We start from the raw sequence: 19,463 nt of genomic DNA, 5'->3' as shown, positions 1-19,463 counted from the left end.
TTTACATTGTAAATATGAATTAGTAGAAAGTAACTGTACTAAGCTATTTACTGTGGTTTTATTTGGAATTGCACACCAGCTACGCATTTGTTCAATAAAGATTTTACATGGAATATGTTTTAAAAAACTTTAGTTGGTACCTCTAAGCCAGTAGTTCAATGTTCTTTGCTGTCACTATGAGGAATTAAATAATTACTTAACTAGGTATGCTACAATCTGTATAACAGAGTCCAGAAAAGATAATTACTTTTTTTTTCCAAAAGAATTTGGAGTTAAGGTTACTTACTTTTTAAGATATTTGTTGAAAACTCCAGTCTGTTGAATTTACATGTTGTAGAACACCTAAAATATCCTCTTACTTCAACAGGAATGAGCTCAGTGCTATTTATAGGATTCTAAATTTGATCTTTGAACAGATGTATATGAAGGAAAAACCCCCATGACCTGTCACCCACAATATCACGGCCAGCATTTAACAAGAGCTAACAACAATAAGCAGAAAAGTCACAATTAGAAAAGAAACCCAGCTAAAAATTAAAAACAAAATAAATTAAAAAGTAAGAAAGAAGTTAAAATTGAAACATAGATGTATTTCTCTCCATATATAAAATTAAAATACAATATATCTTATTATACATGAATTATGTATGTATACTACATTAATATCTCCGTGTATATAGGCATATAAATGGACACTTAAAATACAAAAATGGAAAATAATATGTTAGAAATTATGATGCAGACAATTGATTAAAAAAGAAGATTAAGTAGTTTATAGGAAAGTGACCAATAGAAACAAGGACTGTTCAAGTGTATCAGAAGCAGACAGAATCATACCAGCACTGCCATTCTCCTATCAGATGAAAAAAGTATAGGGATCAATAAAACAAAAAGACAGAAACATTTAATTAGAAATGCCCAAATCAATGTTTTAAAATTCTGCATCCAAGTGTTTTAGAAGAACTGGTCAAAAATTTTCTACATTGTTGAGCTGCAAAACAACAGGAAAGTTTGAGAAGATCAAAACCAAGTAAATATGCCATTTTGTAAAAGGCTAAATGAGATGTCCTGAGTAATTATTGGCCCGTCACCATGAGATTAATCCTAGCAAATTATGGGCTCAAATAATAAATAACTGAATCGATGAATCCAATCAACGTGGGCTTTTGGAAACTAGCTCATTTCAACCTAATTTATTTTCTAACAAGATCTGTAGTTGGGAAAGGTAACCACCATTGACCTACATTTATACAAGGCATTTTACTTGATTTTGCTTCAATAAATATAGAACCATCACTGCTTAATGGGACAACCATTGTACTGATTAAATAAGTGCTATGTGATGTGTCTGAAATGTAATTGTAAAAAGAGAGGAGGATTTCTAATGGTGCTTTACAGGACAGAAGCTTTACAAACCTCATCTAGCAGATACTTTGAAGCAAAATCTACCAACCAGAGCCAGTCACAGGGTGGTTTGACCAGAATCTGTTAGGACAAAACAGACTGAATATAATAAAAAGATCCTTGAAGCTATTAGTCAATGGTAAAATAAAACAGAGCAGAAAAGCTTGAAAATTTTCACAGTGACAGCAGCAGTTGACCACAAGAGCGTTTCCCAACAGTACTAACAAGTTTCCTGTAACAGGACATCTGATGATCAAACGAGATATTATATTTTAGTTTAGGTAGGGAATTAACTCCGTAACACCCCATGACCTTTGCTTATCCAGGACTACAAACTAGACAGTTGTATTGGGTCTGACTGAGATGGAGTTAATTTTCCCCATAGCAGCCCTCACCATGCTGTGCTTTGTAGTGACAGCTAGAAAGGTGTTGATAACACATCCATGTTTTGGCTTCTGCTGAGCCGGGCTCATACAGCATCAAGATCATCTCTCCAACATTCCCCCCTCCACCTCACCAGTAGGCTGAGGGTGGGCAGGATAGATCTTGGGAGGGGACACAGCCAGGACAGCTGACTCAAACTGACCAAAGGAATATTCCATACCATACGATGTCTGCTCAGCAATATACGCTAGGGAAAAAGAGGAGGAAGCAGGGGACATTCGTTTTCACGTTTGTCTTCCAGTGCAACCACTACGTGTACTGAAGCCCTCCTTCCCACGAAGTGGCTGGACATCAACTGCTGATGGGAAGTAGAGAATAAAACCTTTTGTTTTCCTTTGCTTCTGCACACAGCCTTTGCTTTTGCTTTATCAAACTGTCTTTACCCTGACCCATGAGTTTTTGCCATCTTGTTTTCTCCCCGCCCTCTCCTGCTGAAGAGGGGAGTGATAGAGCAGCTTGGTGAGCACCTGGCTTCCAGCCAGGGCCAACCCACCACAACAGCGCAGGTCCTTTCTAGTCTTAAAGTCTACGAATAAGAAACCATTTTACTCAGGGGTAGGTTTGAAGAATAAATAAACCATTCTGAGGGGGAAAAAAACTGTAAGACTGAAAAAGGATCAGAGAGGAGCTAGGAAAAATGGATGTGCCCGTGACCACAATAGCTATAGCAAATATTGAACATTGAAGTTTGGTGTGAAAGGAGCACCCAGTCGATTTTTACAGGTACAGGTCAGTAGACTGAGCAAAGGGCCACCAGAGCTGAGCACTTCTTCAGGTACTCGATGTTTAGTCCCTCACTGACACATCACATTAGAGAAGGCTGTCACACACGCGTTAACGTAAGGAAAAAATAAATTGTTGCACCTTGAGGCTTTAGAACAGAATACGAATATAACCTCACTTTCTTTGATTGGCAGGTACAAAGGACGTTAATAATCTAAGGAAAAAATAGATTGGATGAGGTCTAATCATCAAAAATGAGAATGAGAACTGAAGCGTATAAAAAAGATGAACAGAGATGATGAAAAATGTGAGAATTTCTACAAGATATTCAAAACTTTTTTCTAAACTGAACTGCTAGAGTTTTGTTTATGTACTTTTTCAGCTTTCCTGAAAAGGAAAACAGGCATGTGGGGAAAGCTGACATATGATCAGTTTTCATAAGCTTACATTTTCATGTTCAGCTTTTTTGACAAAATGGGTTAATAATTAAAATTTTTAAAATTTCTGGTAATTTTTTTTTTTTTTTAAAATAGATAGCACAAGGTGAAATGGGATAAAATAGAAAAGACTATAGAACTCTGGCTAAAGAATCACCTATGTAATCCCGTATTTATTACTCAAAGTAAACTGATGAGTATAGCAAATCCATTATACTCATTAGTCAATTATTCTATAGTTTTTTTCAAATGTAAAAATTAATCACATTAAGGATTAATTCAGTAAGCCTTAAGCTTAATGACTTGCATTTACAGGCTCCATTAATAATTTTATAACTGGGAAATTATTAAAATATGTTACTAAAGAAGAGGGGAAATTTAATTACAAAGAAATGTACCATTTACTGCTTCTATGAAATAATATTTTTACCAAATTACTTACATCATATAAAGTGTCTACTACATTAATTTTATGCATACAGGCATCAGACACCCTCTACTGTAACACCCTAACTCTTTCCTATGAAAGGTCTTCAGAGATTGGGTAAGATGCAAAAAAAAAAAAAACAAAAAAACCCCCCCAAAAAAACAACAAAAAGAAGAGTGAAATCCAAAGCTATTAGTGTTTTCCTTTATGCCAAACAAGTTTGTTAGACTTGAACAAACAAGTGAGAAGTTATGGATTCCTGCATGAATGGTTTTACTTATCAATACACACTAGCAGCCCAAAACACGATTCTGCTGCTAGAAATTAGGAAAGAAAAAGACAGTAAAAAAGAGAACATCATTATACCACTGTGATTCTCTGACAACTTCAACACTGTGAGCAGTCCTAGCTCCCCTACCTCAAAGTGTTTAGCAGAACGGTGATGTGCCGAGAGAAGGGCAGGGGAGATGTGTATGGAATAGGCTCCACGTGAAGAACTACTAGGTTAGTGAGGAGTCCTTGGGCTGGAAAAGCAATGATTAGTAGTGGTTTACAAAATTGAGTGACGTGGACTAGTGGGTAGGGATAAACTGTTGACTCTTTCTTCAGAAAGAAGAACAAAATCCACAAAGTGTTGGTATTAGATTCAAAACAAAGAAACAAAAGGTTTGTGGGTGACAGACTTTGGATCTCCTCATCAAAGGAAGTTATGCATGTTGAATATTTATATGGATCTGGAACAAGTCCATGAAAGACAAATCCACCAAGAATAACTAAATACATAGGAACAGTATGCAACTCAAGAAGTCCATAAACTAGAAGTAGTAGAAGACTAAGAAAATATTCAGGGTACACATTCATATTCTTCCCCATGCATTCCATCACTGTCATTGCTGAAGTAGACTTCCTGTTTTGACTTATATGGCTACTCATATTCTTTGTGTTTGTGAAGGAGGAAAGCAACCCAAAAGAATATAGATTCAAATCTAAGAAACCATGAGACCATAACATCCTTAATTCTATGTAGGATGGATTTGTTGACTTCTAACAATTACTAAAACTACTGCTTTATATGGCTTCAACTGTATGTCTCCTTCCACACAGCTTTTTACTTCAGATTGGAGACCTTCTTCTCACGTCTCTGTTCTGAGTTAGCTACCTCTCAGCTTCTGACTTATTTCCCCATCGAGCAATTTTTCTGCTGCTTCCAGCAGGAAAAACAGAAAGAAAAAAAAAAAAGTGTGCTTAGATTAATGACTTCCAAAAAAGTGAAAGGAACTTTTCTTGATTTTTCCAGAGTTTCACAACTTATACATTCTCTTTCCTCTAGAACACTTCTATATTGGGATTTCTGGAAAAAACAAAACAAAACAAAACAAAAAAACCAACAAAACTTACATGCTTCCTTGCCTTATGTACAAAATATCTTGAAGAACATTTTCTGCTCCTTGGAGACACTGCCTGGATATGGATATTTCAAAAAAGCATTACAAGTCCGCTTACGTTGTTGATATTTCTTATGACAGGAAAGATAATTCTGAGAGAAACCTTAGTTCTGTGGCATCAGAACTAATAGAGCCTGATTGATGATAGATTAGTATCTTGTGGTTGAATTATTTAATATCTAATACACACCGAGACAGAAAATTCAGTTAAAGCTCTTTTTAATGGCTGAATCACACATAATAGATTCTCAGGTTGATTCTTTGGTGTCTAATAAGCATGAGTTGTGTTTTATTTTTTTTTCTCAATGGAGATACTAGGAAGATTTTTTACCTCCTTGTAGCTGCCTATTCTCATTAAATTTGTAGAAACTTAATTAGCATTAAGAGCTCTGTCTTAATTCAACATATTCAAAATCACCCAAAAATTCAAAAGTTGTTGTGGATACCGATAAAACAGGGAGATAAGCAGCATGGTGAAGCAGTCTTTTATCTATAGGAAATAAAGATTTTTATGTAATAGAAAAAACAGTAACATCTTAATTTTATTTTTTTTTAAATTTTATTTTTTGCTGTATCCTTTCTGTTGTGTCAGTCTAGCGCAGTTTCCTTCAAATCTGCATCCTGCATAATCATAATGATTCTTCTGAAATTGGACTGAGAACAGGAGAGGTGCTAATACCTCAGCAAAAAAGTTTCTTCTGTGTGGAGGTCACAAAGCTCCTAAGGACAAACTGTAATTATTTCTTTAGAATAAGCACACCCAGGCTCTGTAAGCTATAAATGTTTTGAAAGAGCAGCTACAGCATTTTGTGTCAATAATCTATGGATCACAAGTTGCCTAAAGGGAATGTTAACCCCAGTACGTAAGTTTTACTTTTTGGAAAAACACATAGATGAATCTGGCATCCTTAAAGGCCTTCTCAGGCAAAATTTCAGCTTGTGTGCCCAAAGAAACTATGTACAGAGGACTGCAGCCAGGCTTGGAGCCAAGTAAAGAGCAGAAAAAAGGTGTTGGTGATTTGTAAAACATGCAACAGACCTCTGGAGATACATGCTGCTTTGCTTGTATTATTTTATAGGGGTTGCATGGGATAGAAATGTTAAACTAAGAGAAAACCATACAGTAAAAGCCTTTGTTGGTTGTTGTTCTTTTGCTCCCACAAGAGCGGGGGAAAGGGAAGAGGAAATAAACCCAAACCTTGGAAATAAATCTAAACCATCAGAGAAAGCCTTTACTAATAATTAATCTGGGCCTCCTAATGAATTTCTATTTAGCTGAACATATCCTGACCTTGCCAAAAGTCAGCCAGATGCCATACGGATCCTAAAAGCTGCTAATAGGAAGAAAGAGGATAGTGGCCCAGGGTCTGTTCCCTTGAGCAGCAAAATCTGCTGTCGCAGATGAGCCCTTCCTGGGCCCAGCCCAATTTGAATAGGAAAAGATATATGAGCCACACTTGTCTAGAAGCAAATTCCACACACTGACAGAATGTTGGATGTCAAAACAGAACGACAGGGATCTGTGAATTCAGGATTCATCCCAGCTGAGGTCATCCAGGGTGCAGGCTTGTCGTGACACAGAGTGTACACTCAGTCATAATCCAAGCAATGGATTAGTGCTGCAGCCCACACTGTAATTAAAGACCTTATATAAAGACCTTATAAATTTGTAAAATGTTAAGTATTTGGGCTTAGACTCTCTATGCCTTTTACTTTCAAGGTGAAGAAAATTCAGTGGAAAAAATGCCCACTGTTTTCAGAGAATCATTTTAGGAAAAAAAAGGTATGGTTTATAAAAGAAAAAGTATTTGATCAAGTATGAAAATGAATGAGCAGTATTAATTCAAACCATATCTGTAAAGAGAATCTCACTCTTTCAATGCTTTCAAACTTTTCAGACTTCATAGTTAATGTTTCCTTAGCCCAGGTTTTATGTGTTGTTACACTATATCAGAGCAGACATAAGAGATGAACGCAAGATAAAATTTATTGTCTAAAGGCCAACAGCAGAAGGAGCCAAGGTATTTTTTTTCCTCTCAACTTAGAAAAGATCCACAGCAGAATAAATAAATAAAAAGGTGATACTATAACTACAGGTGTATAAGTATCACAGCCAAAATTCTAATGGGTGAATTGCTTTTGGAAGTGCTTATTCAAATGATTACTGTTCACTATAAACTTTATTTTAGCATTAAGCTAAATAAGGAGAAAAAAAAAAAAAAAGACAGTTTTGCTGGGATAACTAAGAATGGAAAAAATTTAATTTTTTTTCTGGCAAGATTTACTACAGTGCTTGCTGTGTACCAGTTTACTCCTTTTAAAACTCCTTTCCGAAAGACAAAAAAGAAAAGCCTGTCACGAATTTACTATTAAGTAACTCCTATTAATTGCTACAGATTGAAGAATTACCCAGAAATATATAATGTAATTTTCAAAAACATTCATTCATCTGGCTGGACAAGGCATACAACATAGATATTGCTAGTTCATAGGAAACTTATATAGACCAAAACATTAAGCGCAATGGTACAGAAGGCATGTATCCTTCTATTGTCATTGAAAATAAAATACAGGGATACAACTGTCACTCACAAGATACCATGTTTTAAAAATCAAATCCTCAAAGTTGTCCTTTTGTAATACTTTATGTTCAATACAAACAATCCTTTCTCTTCTGCTCAGAAACATTTTCTTTACTTGCAACTCTTTTCAGGCAATAACCATCAAAAAGATTTTAATTGTCCCTTCTCTACAGCTGGATGGATCTAACTTTCTAACAAAGACAACTTAATGAGAGAGAAAAGCAATTAAAATTGGGATTAATGACCTCGGCCTGATCTATGTCTGGAGGGAACTGAATAGAAATAGCACGGAACGTGGATTGTGTTCTTCCAGATATGGTTCATATGCCCTGATGAATACTGTTGTCATCCTCAGGATGGTCCCGTATATTGGGACCTCATGTTTAAACAATGAAGTGCTAAATCATCTTTTCTGCTTCCAGAAAATAAGAGATTAAGAAGAGATGGTGAGCCAACAGAGTTAAAGAGGATATAACAAACAACAAGAAAAATGATGAAAGGGACAGGGGCTGGGATTCTGCATGCTAGAGAGAAGGCAAAGGAGGGCATAATTCAGGGCAAGGGGAATGCACTGGAGGCCTTGGCCAAGCTTGCATGCTCTCAGTAAATTGCACCTCCTGCTACTACTGCTGAAGGAAAAATACTGGTCAGTGCAAACCATTCATTTCACCCAATGAGGTGTTTCTTATGTTCTTACTGCTTTCAGCTATAGCTGTAAGTTATCTTAAAGTATACATTTAATCAATGGAAAGATAGGGGTGAGTTAGGTCTATCGAGTTATGTAAGGTTTTGTTCTAATAGACATACATGGAAATTAAAGTGAGGCCATTTTTTTGTGAATAATGAAGTTAGCCATATTAAGCTGTATATATCCTCTTTGATTTTCTTGACTTTAAGAAATGCTGTTCCCACCAATTTCCAGTTTCCTGCTAGTAGTGTATATTGTATTACAAAGTATGAATTGGGCTGCAAGACGTGCCTGATGCTTTTTTGAGAGAAAAACCTAGCAGCTCCTGGTTCACTGAAGTGCTGAGAGGTGTCATATGGTGACATATGTGTCATATGACACATACGTGACAGAGGCAATGATGAAACTTAGATTTGCACTACACAAACCCATCAGACATAGGTTCTGCATAGGCAACTGCATTGCTAAGTGCACAGGCCATGTAATCACAGGCTGGTTAGCTTTCCCTTTTCTAGAAGAATCTAAACCCATTCTTTTAACATTTTGGCAAAGTTATTTTCTAAACCTCTTAGTATTATTGTTCCTGTCCTTTGGAGTTCCTACATTCAGTCAGAAACTTTTTGAAGCTGTGCTGCTTCAAACTGAAACTAGTTTTGAGAAAATGTTATTTCTTTGCTAAGCCTGACATGGGAAAGTACCAAGTTCTTGGGACAGCCATACTGAGGGAAGCAGAACAACTGCAGTATCACATTCCCCCAAACACTCCTAGTTAATACAATTGTGACTCTAACTGGTTTTATAACTACCAAATATGAAGGAATGGTTAGCCTCAGGTAGCAGGTGGGCAGCAGGATGGAATGGATCCAACCACAGAAGATGAAAGACCTTAGGTGGGGAGAAATAGGGACATGACAATATGTCACAGCATGCCACATCTCATGTGGCACAAAGAGATTTTGTTCCTACAGTACACAGTCAAGGAATCCCTGAAACGGGGACAAATAGCAGACCTGTGTCTTGGAAAGAGGCCCAAAGAACTAGCAGCTGCAGCAGACAGTGACTAGCGACACCAAAGGAAATACCTATTTCCCTGTGGAGCTTAGTGACACAGGACTGGCTCAGACTTCAAATGCAAACTGGGCCAAAAGGCTGATGCCTTAGAGAAACTGAAAAGGTACCAAGCGCTCGACAGACTGGAGTAGCTCAGAAATTGTCTTTTGAAGGTTGACATGGACCAGGAGCACTTCACAGGATGGCTGTTGATGTTAACTATAAATACACAGGCTCATGGAAACTGGGGGAGTAAGTTCCCCACCTGCCTTCAAACCTGAGCTTGGAATCGCTGACTTTGACAATGTAGCTGTAGCTTCTTATAAAAAGATGGGATTGTCAAAACCCCTCCTAAAATTGAAAATGAGCTGCATCCTTTGATTTTTCCCCCTGTATTCATCAGGCCAAGCAGCTTGTGAAAAGATAGCTATCTGACTTGACATAATTTTCTCCATGAATCCATCCCATCTGTTTTTTCTTGGCTTTTTTATAGATATTATAAATTAAATAGTTAGCACTAATGTTTTTCTGGGTATCATGGTGAGTGATTATCAGATCTTCCTCTTCTCCCAGTTAGGTCTGTCATTCTCTAATGAGACTGAGCTGTCTTCCATGACATCTCAAAGGCAAAAAATAATGCAAATGAACTATCTTCTCTGTAGACTCTCACCCTTCATAACCTTATTCTTTTAGTGTCATGGAAAAGGCACATTAGGAACAAGTAAAATGGATTGATCAATGCATCACTGGGTAGACCTCTGGTGTCCTGAAAATGCATCTCCAGGCCTTACATATTACAGACATGGCATACAGCATAATACCGTTTAGCAGCGATGTTTACCTGCATGAAAGCAGAGGTAATTAAAAACACCACGCGTACAGAAGCACTTACAGTTTATACCAAAGGCAAACTTGGGAAAAAAACCCTAGTTTTAATATGAAATAAGACAAAAACGTGAAATTAATTATCACTTCGATGTTGCAGCTTCTGTATTATTCAAAATGTCTATAACTAGTAGGTACTTATTCTCACGTACTGTTGACAGCTGAAAGGTATTGCTGTTTCAGTGACTTATGCACTCTTTGCCTGACTGAGGTAATATTTTAAAATAAAATGATTTATTTATTTCAACATTTCATACATACAGCATTGTTTTCTTTGGGGTTTTCTAGATGCTCTTTTTTTTTTTTTTTTTGCTGCTTTCTATTAATCATTGAATCACTTGTTTTCCAGGCCGCTATTGGGATGATATAGATGTGAAATAAGATGTTATACTTGCTGGTTTTGCACAAAGAACTGAATTTTGTCCTGAAAGTCAGTTCACACTGACTTATGTTGGTTAAATGCCCCTATGAAAAAGCAGAATCAGAGGCACTAATTTGGAAAAAATCCAGTCAATTTGTAAGTAGTCTAAAAGCGCCATGAACTTTCTCCACCTTGGTGGAAGATAAGGAAAATATATGCAGTATGAAAAAGTTAGAGCAATTTTTTTTATGCTTATGAGGCCCCATCGTCAAAAGAGGTTGTTACTATTTTTAAGCAACATATTTATTAAATGCTTAAAAGAAACAGTTGTGATAGACCAAGGCTTACTTTCATGTTCTACAAGCTAGGTATCCAAGCACAGAAAATCAATCTTCTATAGTAACAAGGCAATCTGTTGCCTTTCCTAACTCTGTTCACTCGTACCTAATTACAGAATGTCTCTTGCAGTATTCCTATTAAACAATAATTCGGATAAATAATCACTGAAGTATAGAAAGAGCACAACATTAGCTGAAACAGACAGATTTAACAAAGGGAAAGAGCCAAAATGGTTTCTGTACTAAACAAGCTAAAATATTTTGGTCCATATCATATAAATGGAAGAAAATACAAGATAAATAATATTCCATTTATTTATTTATTGTTTACCTGGTCAAGGCGTCCTAAAACATAACTATTCTACAATTACTCATCAGCCTGCTGGGCTTTTTAACTAGTTTTCTTTCACCATATCTACAGGCAACGTAACTCACTACAACTATTAATGGCTTTTAAAAAACAAACCAAAGTGTAGAGACACTGCTTTTGTGATGTCTTTTAACAGGTTCTTGAAAAGTACTTTGCTGTTCTTCACCTCTTTACACTAACAGAAGTCAGAACTACAAAATTAATCAAACTATCTTCTTCAGCATTACCTAATTACTAGTAGCTCACATGGTGAATCTGGGCTCGTGAATTCCGTCAGTGCCCCTTCCTTTTCCCTGGAGAAGAAAGGCAATGGCTTTTTGGGACATGAACAGTCTTTTTATACCTTCTTAGAATGGGTGGGGAAGTGAACTAACGCAGGGTAGCATCCTAAAACTAGGTTTCCCTGAAGAATGGTTAAGGCTGGGCTGCTTTCATAGTTTTCATATTTCATTCAAGTTTCATAGACTTGATTTGTTTTTGAAAGCAGACTACTCTTAGCATTTTAAAACAAAGTTACCTGCAGGGAACTATGTCTCTAACACCTCTTAACAATAAAAGAATGTAAGTATGGGCCTAGGATACAGAGCTCCGACTGCAATCAAGAACACTGACAAACAATTTGCTAGCTGCCCAAAAAGCCACAAAGCAGTCAAAGATGGCAGAGGCCCCACTGGTTAAGTGAACCATTAGTCTTAGAAGGGAAGACAGAAGAAAAAAAAATCCAGAAATGAAAGAAAGTGTAAGGTTACCATAATACCATATGGTAATTACCATATATTTTTTTTATTTACCATAATTATTTATATATAATTACCATAAATAAGGAGATGAGAACTACAGATACTTGGTAAGAGTTGTTTAGCTGAGTTAAAGTTGGTTGAGTGCTGACTTTTTAATGTTTTCAGGGAATGAAATCCATTCCTCAGGAGAAAAATACCTCCAATCATATCGATCCATTAGGTGATTCACTTATTAGGTAAAAAAAATAATATTTTTTATACAGAACAGTTAATTTCTGTCAAAATCCAACCCAGCAATATTTATATATGTATGTCACAAAATAATGAGGGCTGAATTCTTTACTTTCTAAGAGCAATACCAGAAAATACTGCAAAGTTAAATTTTAAAACAGCTGTATCCAGATAATTTGCATACAAAACTTTTGAAAGAGCTGCCTGACAAGCTCTGTGCACCATTAATATCGCCTTTCAGCAACTCTTGAAACACTCTGTCAGTTCCAGAACAGTGGTAGGGAGCAAACGTGTTTCAGCTTTTAAAGAGGGCAATTATAGACCTGTCAGCTGGATGTCAATCATACGCAAAATAAAGTAATGGATGCTACAGGACTATAATTAAGAATTAAAGAAGGATAACATAATTAATGCCAATCAATCTGGATATGTGAAAAATATATCCCAAAGTAACTTGATTTCTTATTTAAAATAAGGTTACAAGACAGGTTGACAGAGGTGGTAGATAATAATCTCAATGTAAAATATGTAGATTTCTATACGGTATGTGACTTTGATAACATGCAATATTTGTTTATGAAATGGTAACAAAAAATATTTTACACTGCGCATCAAACAGATCAGCATACTTGTTAGGTCTCAAACGTATGGTGAGAGGAAATCATCATCACGTACTTGTGTTTCTAGTGGAAGTCCAGCAGAGTTTTTCCTTACTTGTATACATATTAACAACTCTGTTTATTATCTCCGGGAAACAAAGTAATTTCTAATAGACTTTAAAATAACACAAAGATTGAGGATTATTTACATAATGACAAGGATAAGTTATGGATGCAAAGCAATCTGAATTGTACTGTAAGGTGAGCATAATCAAACCTGGTATTTATGATGTGGCCAAAGGTAGTTAACCATCTAGGAACAAAGAAAGTGGTCTCTGCTTACACGGTGGCAGCATCAGCTTCAGAGATTTTGTGGCAAAACAATTACCCTCGAACACATAAATAGGTCAAGAAAGGGAAGGCTATGCTAGTAGCCTTTTCTCATTGAAAAATAATTAGGCGAGAACAATGAAAATATGATAGGAATATCGATTAACTGGGAAATAAAGAAAAACAATAAACGAAATGTAATTTCTTCAATCAAAAACTCAGGGAACTTAGCCTGGCTTACAAAGAAGGGAGTAAGGGAGACCTACTGATCAGGTAAGAACTTATACAGGAGAGAAACCTTCATAATGGTCTTTTCAGTCGTGGCAGCTGATAATAGAGTAATTCAGAATAGAAATAAATCCACTTTTTTAAAGATTTAAAACTAGGCAGCTGTTAATCATCCCATGTGGCAAAAGATTCTGCATCACTAACAGTCTTCTAAATCAAGACTCTTTGCTTTTTATTATTAATCATATTCTAGAGCAAAGAAAAATTAAATCCAGAAAGTCTTAGAAACTTTATCATGTACCAGTGAAACATAAAGGACATCTTCATTTTTTTTTTTGGCTTCTTTATTCAGATACATATGATACTTTTCCAGTATTTCGAAATGTCTAGACTGAACTTTAGTTCACTTCGTTAAATATATGCTTTACCTATTCAGCATCCTATAATACACTGCTTACAAAGTATCCTCTAAGATTTAGAGCATACCTGTAAAACAAATTGGAAAATAAAAGGGTGAAAACACAGTTAAAATGTCACATTTCCACATGGAAGATATTTCACTGAAAATAAAACTTGTCTAATCAGTAATCTTTACTCTTCAAGCATTTTTCTCAATATGCAGTTTGTTAAAATGATGGAACCTATTAAACACATTTGAACTATTTTGTAAACACAAATCAAGCTAATAGGAATCCATCTAATATTCATTAAGCCTTCTCAAGAAAATCTTAAAATAGGCAATTTTACATTAGACTGGTAAACTCATGCAAAGCTGCTAATCACAGTCTATCTCCTAAGAACTTAATACAGGGGAGAGGAAGGAGAAGAAATATTCTTGATCACTGCTCATTAAAATACATTGGAATTATGAACCCAGGGAAGTAAACAGTATATAATTCTAAAATATTTTCTTTCTAGTAAATAGAATATAGAAGATGAATGTATTAAATGACAGAGGTTTCCAATATAAAGAAAAATAACAATTACTCTGTAAAGTTACATATTTCACAATATAGTCTTTTTCCTCTGTAGACTATGGCCTAGAAGCATGTAATTTGGCATCACTTACAGAAAAAAAAGGAAACATTACATCTTTTTCTTTTTATTAGACAGACTATAACTACCTCAGGTGTTTTCTTTCATGGGCTAAATCACTGCTGTTTCACACAGTTTCTGCTGTGAGTTTTGAAGATCAGACAGGAAGATGCTAACTACCTTCTCTGCTTTATTTTAAGGCAAGAAATACATCATGTCTTCTACTGTTGTTAGCTTGGCTACAACAGCAATGTTTGGCCACCATCACCATAAAGTGCCAAGAAACAGATGTGCATTTTCAAGCACAATTGGAGAACTTGATATGTTGTGGTAATGTGATAAATGAACGTCCAGGAAAGGCCCGAAATCAGAAATTCACTGTCAGCCTGAAGAGGCATAATACTAATTCCAGCCACTGCTGTCCCTTTGCACTGTTGGCCCTCATAACTTTGGTTAAGAAAGGTCTAGAGCAGATACAATGGCAAGTGTGGACATCGAAGGTGACTTTTTTTTTTTTTTTTGAGGGAGGAACAAGACGAGTGGGAAGGGGGGAATCGGGGGGAAAAGGAAAAATGATTTGCTATTTTTTGTCCTCCCAAGAACAATAAGGGCCTGTCAAATTGAAACAGATAACCTGAGGAAAACTGGGTGACTCATCTTCCAGTTAAGAAACTGGCAGACCATGTCAGTTAATTCAGACTTCTGTTCAGGCACCTTGCTCTGACACGCAGACACAGATTTAGAAGATAAGAGTCGGTGACCTGTCCTATAAAGGCATTTAGTTTAGGGATTCCAAGGCTGAAATTCATTAACCTTGGTTTTGTTTGCTTGTTTGTCCAGTGGTTTTTTTCAGGGTAAACTTTGTCCTTTTAATTCCATTCCTTACCCTGCAATGTAAAGCCTGTGCATTTGGCTTAGGACAATAATTTTACTGAAAGGGGAAATTTCTGCTAATGCTATTTTTAAGGACGTCATTCCCTTTTAGCATCTGCTGGCAGCAGCGCTTCCCAGTGACAGGAAAGGCTTTTGTCACGGCTATTCCATTTGCACAGTAACTACTTGCCGAGAATACAAATCTGTGGTTTCATTTATCCAGCTTGTTACAGAAATCACCACAAATGAGATAAAGAAATGCTCCCTCCACTTTTTTTTTTTTTTTTTTTAAATTCACTACCACCATGGAACCTTGCCCTGTGTTTTTTACTACATTTTCACACAGTGCTACCAACGATTGCTTCCAACTGAGGTGCATTGCCGGTGAATAGCAAGAGGTACACTCTGTGCTGTGTTTCATAGATATCACTGATTAGCAATCTGCTTGGCCTTGTGCACACACATATATACATATTACACTAAGAAATCTCAGGTGCATTTTATCAGCTCATGTTTTACTATCAGGGAAATGCTTCTCTACCTTTTATATTCTTCCCTGCATTATGGTATGCTGTTCCCTTCTGTGCAGCTCTCACACAGAAGTCTAGCAGATGACTCAGATCACTGACAGGGCAAATGCCTACTTTTGCCATTGTGTCAGTTTATGAGAAAAGACATAACTCCTGTTAAAACCCAGGCTACGACACCACGTCAATTAGGGAACACAGTTGTTTCTATTGAGCACAACTGTCAGGAAATAAACACCTAACACAGACTGATTTGCAATTACGTTGTCTTTAACCGAAAAAATTATGGATAGGACATGCAGTGCTGCATTCATACTTGGGAATCAGACAAGAAATTCACGCTTACATTTTGTTTTCACATTTTCAGCCATGAATCTGTAAATATTTGAATTTTCCATTTTATGTGGTTCGCTTCAATGTTACTCAATACAACTAATGACAGGTACATTTGATTTATCCTCATTATAACTAATGGCTTTTGAAGTACAGGAAATGTTAATTGTGTACATACATCCATCACATTTTGACACATAAATGGATCACTTGAAAAGTCACATTTATGCTACCGATTTGCTGTCTCATAAATACTTTAACATTTATTATTCTGCTGAACTGCACATCTTTCCTTAATTGCTCTAGTAACTGTGCTCCATTGCATATGGAGCTCAAAGCAAATTGATCAAAAGTCTTAATATTTGCTTCATGTATTAATCCAAGCTGACAAGTGAAGGTAAAGATCAATGATTTTGTCTGTCATTTTTACTGTTCTCCTTTCTGGCTTACTGATGGACCACTGATCTGAACTTACAGTTAGTACACTGCGTTCATGTAACCCGGAGTCATATTTGAAACAAAGTTCCATTCCTGCTTTTCTTCATTCTGTCTACATTTAGCCCATATCCAGGCTGTATCACCCAACAGCCCCTCACCAGCCAGGAAGGGGAATGAGGAAAAAGAGAGGATACCCATGGGTTGAAGTGAAAACAGATTTCATGAAACAGCACTAATACCAACAAAGGTGTACACAGTTATACCCCGCCAAGCAAATGTACAACTCTCACAATGAAGAGGAGAGTGGTCCTCAGGAGCAGGGAGAGGTCAGCGGAGGAGCAGGAGGAACCCCAGCAGAAACCCCACAGGAGCTCCCTCTCCTCAGCAAACCTGCCCCTTTATAATGACCATGACATTATGGGATGGGCTACCCCTGTAGCTAACTCAGGTCAGCTGCCCTGGCTGGCTTGAAACTGCTGATGGCCTGCCCAGCATGGCTGGGCTGTGATTCTGTCCCAGCTAAACCAGGACAATTAATTTCAGAATTCTAAAACACATGAACTCACCAATAGCTTAATGTTAAGGATTGCTGCCTGCCTGCACGGACCAGCACTCACTCCATAGGTGTTCACTCCACGCTAACAGGATGAGTTCCAGCATGAAGAAGCAGCACTTAAGCTCATTCAGGAACCGCTCCACACCTCCTTGAATCCTGGCTGCACCCAGCCAGCTTGGTGTGCAGCTGGGGCAACCGCAAGCCTTGGCTCTCTAAGGAGCAGATCTGGAGTGCAAGCGCAACCTTTAGTCACACTATTTGGTTTGTAATAACTTTTGCCTTTGCAGGTATTTTTGTGACTGTGCAATTTTGTGCACATCATTACAGACAATGACCGATGTGTGTTGCTAGTGCGAACGTGCGATTTGGCTACCTCTGCAGCTGCTTTTTTGGAATTGCTCGAATGTGATGCCTATATACATCGCTCAGTGGTGGGGATAGCTGAAGACCATCTTTAAAGCATGTTAGTCTAACTCCTGCTAATAGAGCACCGCCTTAGATTTGTTGGTATTCATGTCTCTTGAGACGGTGAAGACAATATCCATTTAGGAATTACAGAACTGCCGTGTATTTGTGTTCTCTGTTATTGCACACGGGTAAGCCAATACCTATAGCACATCAAACTTATTCTCTGTGTAGCAGGAACAATGTTTACTTCCCAATATGGCTGTTATACTTGTATGTATGCTCTGGATCATGACTTTGGATTCATGGCTCATGTCATGTTCATTCTCCATTCAAGGACATGCTCCTCTTTCCCTGTATATTTTCACAAATTTGCTGAAGGACTCTCTTTGCCCTTTACTACCTAAATTCGATGTGATCAGTGCAGCACAGTGAATTATGCTAGCAAATTCACTACCACCTGCTCCCAAGCCGGTATATGCAGAACTCTTGTGCCCTCTGCACTACTTACCAGATACTTTTATGCAGCCTTTTAAGACCAAATCATTGTCACTTAAAAAGGAGTATGAAATTTACATTGATACCTTGAAATTAAACCTCCTTTAAATGGTTTTACCCTCAAAATAAATACTCCACCATGCTTTATTTGGCACACCTGTAGATTGTGAGCCTGACAAAAGTATTTGCAGTTTTCTTAGCTAAGTGGACTGCTGGCATTTCTGAAATATTTTATGTAGCTAGTTGAAATCATGATTAGATTGAGCAAATGAGAAAGATAAAGCCAATACATGTAAACTGAGAAATGACCCCAGGCCTGCACGTTTTCCCAGGTCTGTGAAACCTTAATGCAAAATTTCCAAGTAAGAAAAAAAACCAGAGGAATACACAGGCAGTAATAAAAGCTAAACTAGGAAAAATATAAGCTAGAAAAATACCTTGAAAAGACAACGTCAGCGTACAAAGACTTTGATAAAGAGTAACACAAGAAAAACATATCTGAGAATACGATGACATTCTTCTTCTTCAATTATTATAAAGCACAACCGCGAAGGCCAGAACAGCCAGACATACACGGCAACAGAACCCTCTGTAAGTATTTCAAGACAACAATGTTCTGTGCCTTGCAGCCGCACTGAGACTTTGCAATCACAAACCACAATGTTCTTGTGAGCCATTTCATACCAAAAAAAACCCCAAAACCCCACCAAACCCCAGGAAAATAAAGTTCTTATAAAACTACAATTTGTGCACACCATAAATAATAGCGCTTAAGAAAAAACATACAGGCAACATGACCCAGACACCCTTGTTGCTAGGACACCATGTAACAGCAAGTTACAGAACTGCTGTGTTCGTTTCCTTTAGAGAGAGAAGGGGAAAGCCCTGCGGAGGTTCTCCTCCCAAGTTTCTGCACTTCGGCAGCAGCACTCCGGGGCTGATGGCGGAGCCTCCGCAGGCACAGCTCGGACACAGACAACAGCCCCGCCCGGCTGGGTCCCCAGCCAGGCCCGCTGCCCCCGCGGGGAGCCCACACCGGAGCTGCAGACAGCAGCCACGCACCCACAGGCCAAGGCACGGCCCGGCGGGCCGCAGGCTCCCCACACCCAGCAGTCTATTGAGGAGAAGCTGAAACCGGCTCCCGCGGCACCCCGGCGGCAGCCGCCGCCTGAGCCATCGGCCGGAAGCGGGAGAAAGCCGGGCCGGGCCGGGCCGGACCGGGCCGGGCTGCGCCGCGCCGCGGGAAAAGGAGGGAGGCGCTGGCAGCGGCGCTCTGACCACTTCCGCTGCCGCCGCGGAGTGCTTCCGGCGCGGGGGCGCTGCGTTCAGCAGGGAGTGCTTCCGCGCGCGGGGCGGGAAGGGAGGGGGGGTAGAGAGGGGGGGGCATTGGGGAGCCGCTATTGGGGATAGGCGGGCGCGGCGGTGCGGGTGGCGGAGCGAAGGCGAACTGCGATGGGGGCTGAGGGTGCCGAGCGCCCCTCCGCGCTGTGAGGGCGTGAGCCCAGCCCCGAGCGCG

This window comes from Leptosomus discolor, chromosome 4 (assembly GCF_034619465.1).
Source record: "Leptosomus discolor isolate bLepDis1 chromosome 4, bLepDis1.hap2, whole genome shotgun sequence".
Taxonomy (NCBI): Eukaryota; Metazoa; Chordata; class Aves; order Leptosomiformes; family Leptosomidae; genus Leptosomus; species Leptosomus discolor.
Note: the sequence above shows the minus strand (reverse complement) of the source record.